At 34.8% G+C, this 7,824-nt stretch overlaps 1 long non-coding RNA gene across 2 annotated transcripts; it reads left to right on the top strand.

Annotated features, from left to right (window-relative positions):
- Nucleotides 1-676: 676 nt before the first annotated feature.
- Nucleotides 677-5,185, top strand: LOC112023487 (uncharacterized). 2 transcript variants are annotated; one of them, XR_010629419.1, is made up of 4 exons: nucleotides 677-932; nucleotides 1,814-1,931; nucleotides 2,005-2,067; nucleotides 4,911-5,185. It is a non-coding gene; the product is annotated as an uncharacterized LOC112023487 (long non-coding RNA). The 2 variants fall into 2 exon arrangements; XR_002884046.2 differs by lacking the exon at nucleotides 4,911-5,185 and having other exon boundaries at nucleotides 680-932; nucleotides 2,005-2,427.
- Nucleotides 5,186-7,824: the final 2,639 nt, after the last annotated feature.

Genomic DNA, 7,824 nt, shown 5'->3' with positions numbered 1-7,824 from the left:
ATAATTAATTCTAAATGATTCTTCAGCAGAACGAGTTGTCTCATTATGAACATTTTCATCAAATTGTTTCTTTCTATGAATTATATGTTGGTCATTTGTGATATTTTCATCTAAATTTTATGTTATATTTTGTTTATTACTAATAAAAATTTATTCATTGATCATTTTTGAGACTCCATTAATTTTTTTTCTTTTTTTAATTTTTTCATATCCAGATACATATTTTCTAATAGATATTTCTAATCAAACAATATATTTATAAAGACTAAAATAAAAAATAACTTTCAAATATAGAGTAAATGATAAATATAACCTGATTTATATAAAAAATATTGTTGTAGTTTCATTGAACAATAACAAGTTTTTAACAATCTCAACCTACATAAATAAAAACTTATTTAATATATTACCACTAACTAAAATATATATATAAAAACACAATATTAAAATTAAAAAAAATAAATTAAGCACAAGCATAACAAAAATTTAAGCACAGCCATACACAAGGCTTATTAATAAGACCTACCTACAAAAAAATTATATATATATATATATATATCTATAACCCAAAAAATAAAGACGCAGGCTTAAAAAAAAAAAAAAAAACGTGAAGGCCCAAACAAACGTGAAACATCCAGCAGCAGGCAGGCCCAATCTTTTTATCTTAAGTCTTAACAAATAAAATGAAGTCTGAAGAGAAACGCTGAAACTGAAGCCTAGCGCCCAAATAGGCAAATAATTTATACCTGAAACGCAGAGAACTCAAAGCCTAGAGCAGAGGCGGGAGAGCACTGAGCAGTTGAGAGAGGCGGAGAGCAGAGAATCAGAGAAGGGACGAGAGAGGCCGAGGCGGAGGAAGGCAAGCTTGCTTGACTGCTTGAGATGAGAGAGGCGGAGAGCAGAGAGAAAGAAGCAGTGCTGCAGAGGGAACGGTAAAACTAAAAATTTTAGGGAGTTGAGTTGTTTTATTTGTTTTGATTTGTGATTGATTTGTGGTTAATCTCTTAGACTGGATTTGTAATTTATCTTGTTGTTTTTTGGTTTGTCTAGAGGATAATAATGTTATTTTTGGACAATAATTTTGTTTAGAACCAATGTTTAACAGCATCTACCAAAATTTTTGTTTTTTGGTTAAAAGGATGTGCCGGATATTTCTAATTCATCTGAAACTAATTTTTTTTGGGTAAAATATCATTTTCGTCCCTAAACTATCACAAAAGTTTGTTTTTCGTCCTTAAACTTTCAAAAGTTCTATTTTCGTCCCTAAACTATCACAAAATTTCGTTTTTCGTCTTTAAACTTTCAAAAGTTCTATTTTCGTCCCTAAATTTTCAAAAGTTCTGACAGAGTGCTGACGTGGCTTGACAGAGTGCTGATGTGGGAGGGACGAAAATCAATACGTTTGGAAAAGTTTAGGGACGAAAATAGAATGTTTGAAAGTTTAGGGACGAAAAACGAACTTTTGTGATAGTTTAAGGACGAAAAACGAACTTTTGAAAATTTAGAGACGAAAATGATATTTTACCCTTTTTTTTTTTCCCTACTACCCCTTATTTTCTAAAATTTTGGGCTCCTTCCACTTGGGATTGCCTAATTCGCCTTAGGGTAGGGCCGGCCCTTGGTGGATGCATCTTATATAGCATTTCATACAGCTTTCTAAGAATTTCATATTGATTATTTGACTTAATTGTGGATTTGATCACTTTGTACCCTTTAGCCTCATCAAGTACCCGTTTACATGTATTTGATTTTGCGAAATCCAGTCTTTTTGAGGCGTGGATTCATTTGGATTTAACCATAATCTATAAAACAGGAGGAATTCAAAGAATATGCTGACAAGGCCAAGTTTTTGCCACCAACAACAAAGGATGCTGATAAATTAATCCTATATGGGCTTTAAAAGCAAGCAACAGTCGGCCCAATTAACACTAGTGAGTTAGAATAGAACACTCTTTGCCCATCCCTCTGTGAACCATGATCTAATTCTTATATGTTATAATGCAGATCGACCAGGGATTTTTAGCCCAGCGGAGAGGGCAAAATGGGATGCATGGAAAGCGGTTGAAGGTATAGAAAAAAATCAATTAGTCCTTTGAAATTGAGGATAAAGATATATAATAGAATCTCACTATTTCTTGAAATATATATGTTATATGATATTTATGTCATTCAGGAAAGACCAAGGACGAAATGGGTAAATAGCCATAAAATTCAAACTATGTAGTTAGTTGTCATTAGTTTCAAACTATATTTTTTACTAACATCTCGAGTCTAAGAGACTCGATTTAGGGGCTATAAATCGAGTGTTTGAGGGTCGATTTTCATATTTTGATCGGGCCTGAGTTGGCACTTTTTCTACGTGGCGTCCACATGGAAATCGAGTTTCTTATACTCGATTTATAAGCCCATATATAAAAGAAAAGAACAGCAGCTCAGCAAAAAAGAAATCAGAGCAGAAGAAAAAAAAAAAAAAAAAAACCCGAAGGAGAAGGAAAGAACCCAGGCCGGCGGACCCAGGCCAGGCGAGCCCAGGCCGCGCGACCCTGGGCTCGCGCGGCCTGGGCTCGCGTGGCCTAGGTTCGCGCGGCCTGGGTCCGCGCGGCCTGGGTCGCGCGACCCAGGTCGTGATCTGACTCTCTCTCTCTCTCTGATCTCTGATCTCTGATCTGGCCTTTCTCTCTCTCTCTGATCTGATCTGATCCGGTCAGCCTCGCGAGCCCAGGCCGCTGTTTCTGGATTTTTTTTTTCTTCACTGATGAACATATTTGAGCTCTGATCTGATCTGATCTTTTTCTGGATTCTTTCACTCTCTCTGATTGTATTTTTTTTCTTTTTTTTGGTATTTTGGCTTGTACGAGAGACTTGGAGGCTGAAATTTTTTTTAAATTTTTTGAATTGTAAATCGAGTCTTTGAGTCTCGGTTTTTAGGTGGTCTCCACGTGGGAATAAAAATCGAGTCTTTAAAACTCGATTTATAGGCCAAAATCGAGTCTTTTAGACTCGAAATGCTAGTATGTAATATAGTTTAGAAACTGGAACAACTAACTAGATAGTTAGAAAAAAAAAATTAGTTAACTATTTTCCCCAAAGACCAATGAAGAAGCAATGACTGATTAGATTGTAAAGGTGAAACAGTTGCAAGAATTAGCTTCCACATAAATGGTCAATCTAGTTGAACATGTTTTAAAGTGCTTATCTGATCTTTGTGTATTTTAAGTAGATTGATACTCTACAGTCTACACTGCTGGTGGACTTTTAAGTTTCTTGACAAATAGTAATAAGTTTGTGATTTGAGACTGAATTTTCCCTCAATGTGAAAGTTACTGGTTTGTCAAATATATGACTATATGACTAGGTTTCCCAGAACTACAATCATTATTGGAGCAAGTTTAGCATAGCTTTCAAAATTACGTGGGTTTTGAGACAGGATCCATGAACTAAAAAAGTAAGCCCTATGAGAGTTGCTACGGAGGAGCACTGAATAACCCATAAATAAAGTCCAATTTCATCACCTCATTAAAGTCAATATGGGCCGACTTGACTTGGGTTAAAATCTCAACAACTGAAACAAAACCCAACCTTCCTCCATCAATTAACAACTACCTCCCCATTTTGTATTTCAATACGTTTTGCGGGATGTCATGCATAGTACATCTTTTAAGAAATATAATTTACATAAACACTATCATTTTGTAAAAAAAATATTCCAATTCAGACCCAAAAACACACAGTAATTATGAAAATGAAAAGAGATTCATTAGCAAGTAACTTTCCCTTATTTCTTATTTCTTGATAGCTCTACTGTGGGAAGTAACTTTCTTGCCATTTAGTTCGCCTAAGATTCCAAGAAGCTAAAGAGCATTTCCCTTTTTATTTTTTATTTTATTTTTTTAGTGTGAACAATGATTGTGAACTGTGATGGATGAATTTAGATTGAGAGCTCGATTGTTTTGGCTAGTTTGGGGACGTGCGAGCTGAAGATATATATATATATATATCTCTGAATGAGAAATTTTTTGAAATGTTTTCAACTTAAGGGTCTGTTTAGGATGCTCTTATTTTGTTGAAACTGAAAACTTTATACTGAAAATACTGTAGATAAAAGTAAAAGTTATCCGAAATTATACAGTGAGACTTATGAATAATAGTAAATATAAGCTGAATAGTAAAATAAGCTAGATTTTTAAGCTGGAGCCAAATGCATACTTTAACTTTTATTTTTCTTTGCAGAATAGAATATTGCACATATATATATATATATATATATATATATATATATATGGAGCAAAAGGGTATTGATACAACAATATTAGAGCATCCACATTAGTGGAGCCATGTGTTAGGACATAAAATCATGTTAGGAACATATATCAATATAGAATTGGTTAATCTTTTGACAAAACACACTTTACTTGTAATTGGGTAGATCTAGAATGTGTTTAATACTTTAAGGAATAATGTTTCAAGTTCAAGTGTTAAAACCATACAAGTCTATTCAAGAAACAAGTGAATAAGTATTGGATTTTAAAACTCGACAACTAGCTTGACAACTAGTATTTATTGAGGTTTAATAGGCTGTTCAAGCTTGATGCTCGATAGTTGCTCGATAGATAGGGCATTTATGGAGGTTTAAGAAAATTAGATTTTCAATTCTGATTTTCATCCAATCCGTGTATAAATGTTTGAGCTTTCTTTTCTCACAACCTTAAACATATATAAGGATTGTTTTAAGGGTCGTTACAGCTAATGCACCTCAATGCAAAAATTTTTCACAAGCATATTGTAAACCCGATACATATGCCCTAGTTTATTTTTCTCTTCAAGAAGCTGTTGTGTTTGTACACCGCAAGGTTTTGTAACTAAGGAGCTTTGTGATCTTTATCGTGTTGATGAATTGAAAAACTTTGCAGTTAACATTTTTCTCAAGTTGGTGTGTAAGCCGCATACTGGGATCCGCGCATCGAATGGTTAGTCACGTACTGGGAGCTGTGTATTGAAAGGAGAGATTGTCATTACAGAACAAGTCCAATTGGGTATTGGGGTAAGGGTTTAATTGTAGGTTGGTATAAGGTACTGAGATTCCTTTACTTGTAACCGCTTGTTGTGATAAAAGTGAATTTTCGGGAGTGATGACCTTAAAATTACCCAGTAGGGTATTTGCTGTGTATGTTTTCTCCATTCGTAAACAAATTACCGTGTCAACTTATTTTTCGCTGCATTTAACTTAGTTGGTGATTTGTTTGTGCTACCACGCTTATTGCATGCTAATTGAATTAATTAATTAACTTAGTTAATTAATTGGTTAATTTATCACAAGGGGTCAATACATTCTTGGCCTATCACCAGAAATTTAGCAATATGGCTCCACAAAAAGTTATTTATCTATTTTATCTTTTTACTTTACAATACATCTAACATCAATGGATTTATATTTTTAGCTATTTGAATAAAATAATATAAAAAATTCATTAAAAAGTAGTGTGAACAAAACCAAAGAGATTTTTTTTAATTAAAAAGCAGTGTGAACACAACAATTTAATAATTTTTTTTTTATTTTTTATTTTTTACCTATGAGTTACCGTGCACAGACGAAAGTAGCTGTGCACTATAGCTGTAGAGCCAAAAAATATAGCTTTGATTTCACCAATGTAGCCGCATTTTGGTATTTGGTGGTGCTAAAAATAGCAATAGAGTTTTTTAGCACCACAAATACTAGTGCTTTTAGAAGTGGCTAACTTTCAAGACTAAAGGTGGAAAGGTAGCCGTACTAATTGTTTCTTTAGAGGAAAGGTTTTTATAGATGGGCTTACAGTAATATATTAAAATTCATACTGAGTGTCCGTTTAGAATGATTAATTTTGTCAACTTATTTACTATTTAACGTATTTTTGTCACTATTTATGGGTCCTATTACACTTTTTGGTATTATTTATGCGGATCTCAACAGATCCTAAGAACATTTTAAACTGGCTGATAAGAATTATGTGGATCAATAGCTTTTTGAGTATCTCTTAAGCATTAGGATGTGGTTGTGATCAGTAAGTAGTAAGTCACGGTCATGTATTGTTAAGTATGAGATATTTGTTTCTCTGATACAAAATATGATGTTTGCTCATTTAGATTCAGTTCATAGTGGATAATTGTTGGTGGTGAATTATTGTTGAAAAGCTTAGGCATGGACAGGACTTAGGGTTTGTTTGGGATCCGCTTATTTTACAAAAAATGAAAACTTTTTGCTAAAAGTACTATAAATAAAGGTAAAAGTTTGCTGAAATAGTACAATGAGACCCATAAATAGTAATAAAAAGTGCAGTGGGGCTCATGAATAGTAGTAAAAATAAACTGAATAGTAAAATAAGCTGGCTTTTTAATTTGGAGCCAAACACGCATTTAATAAAATTTGGATGTGGGAATGGATTGAATTCAATGGTTTAACTACTACATAAAATAAAGGATTAGAAGAAACATACGCAATCATACCTAGGTTTACTTAGCAATCATGCAAAGAAAGTGACGGTGCACAGAAAATCAGTAGGCTGAATGCTTTGGAGTTGATGGGGAAATGCAAGTATAGCTCGTCCTTGAGTGGTCGTCCATAGAATGTAGGATACTACGACAATTGGGCCTGCTTCTACTCACCCATTGTATTATTCATGGGTTGCCTTAAGGGAAGCTCGTTTAGACTAAGGAAGGTTGTCTAGATATGGATGACCTTTCAATACTTAGGAATATTCCTAAATACAAGATTTATCCACAAGAGCTTACGAATCAGACCACGTGGAACCATTTTTGCACGTAAGTAAGATCCTGATTCATCGCCATAACTTCCTGCCAAGCACTTAACTTTCAATGACAGTTATAGAAGATAAGAGTAAATATTATAACTTCTATAGCGGTTGTAAGAGTTGAGTGTAAACCCTCTGACCTCCATAAATATGGGGGAAGTTACAAGACAAGTAATCGCTTCAAGAGCACACTATATAAACACTCATTCAAGACAAGTAAAGGTAAGTTTTGAGATATTTCCCAAAAAGTTGGAACTCTAGAATTTAAGAGAGAAAATAACTTAAGTATCGGAGGGTTCTTGGCCAGTTACCCCCGGTTTCCTTTGATTGTTTGTTTTCCTTTTCAAGCCTTCCAGATCACTAAAACCCGAAGCATTCAGCCTACTGATTTTCTATGCATCATCAGTTGGCGCCGTCTGTGGGAAAGATCATTTTTATGTTTTACAGTTTCTTTCTCCAACAAGAAGCTGCATGGTTTGGACAAGATCAAGGGCCACTAGCACAGGCCACCAGGACAGTAGGGATGCCTCTAGTAATCCCCACCGTGATCGACAGTCAGTGCTTGTCACACAATCATCTTCCATCTAACATAAACAATCCATGGCAGCAGCCATGACAGAATTAACCCGTTAGAATCAAGAGTTGGCTAGGGAGGTTAGTTTAAGGAGGCAACATCATGAAAGATACATGGAAGGACATGCCCAGAGTTAAGAAGATAGAGGGGATGCTGAGCCCGAAAACTAGTCAAGAGTTATCGCTTCACGTAGGGTGCTACACTTGGAGAGGAAGATGGATCAGATGAGGGAGAAAATGAGAAGGGTGAATCCCATAGATGATTTGGTTCACTGAATAGACTCCCTTTTCATGGCTTCCATCAATAGTCACTTCTTGCCTCCTAAGTTCAAGATGACTTCCTTGGACTTATATGATGGAACACGTGACCTTTTTGATCATATTGCTACTTTCAAGACTACGATGCACCTTCAAGGGGTTCCAGACGAGATTATGTGTAGGGCCTTCCTTACTACCCTTAAAGGGT

Source organism: Quercus suber, unplaced genomic scaffold (assembly GCF_002906115.3).
Source record: "Quercus suber isolate HL8 unplaced genomic scaffold, Cork oak 2.0 scaffold_96, whole genome shotgun sequence".
Taxonomy (NCBI): domain Eukaryota; kingdom Viridiplantae; phylum Streptophyta; class Magnoliopsida; order Fagales; family Fagaceae; genus Quercus; species Quercus suber.
The sequence above is the reverse complement of the archived record's forward strand: the minus strand, read 5'-3'. Positions and strand labels throughout refer to the sequence as shown.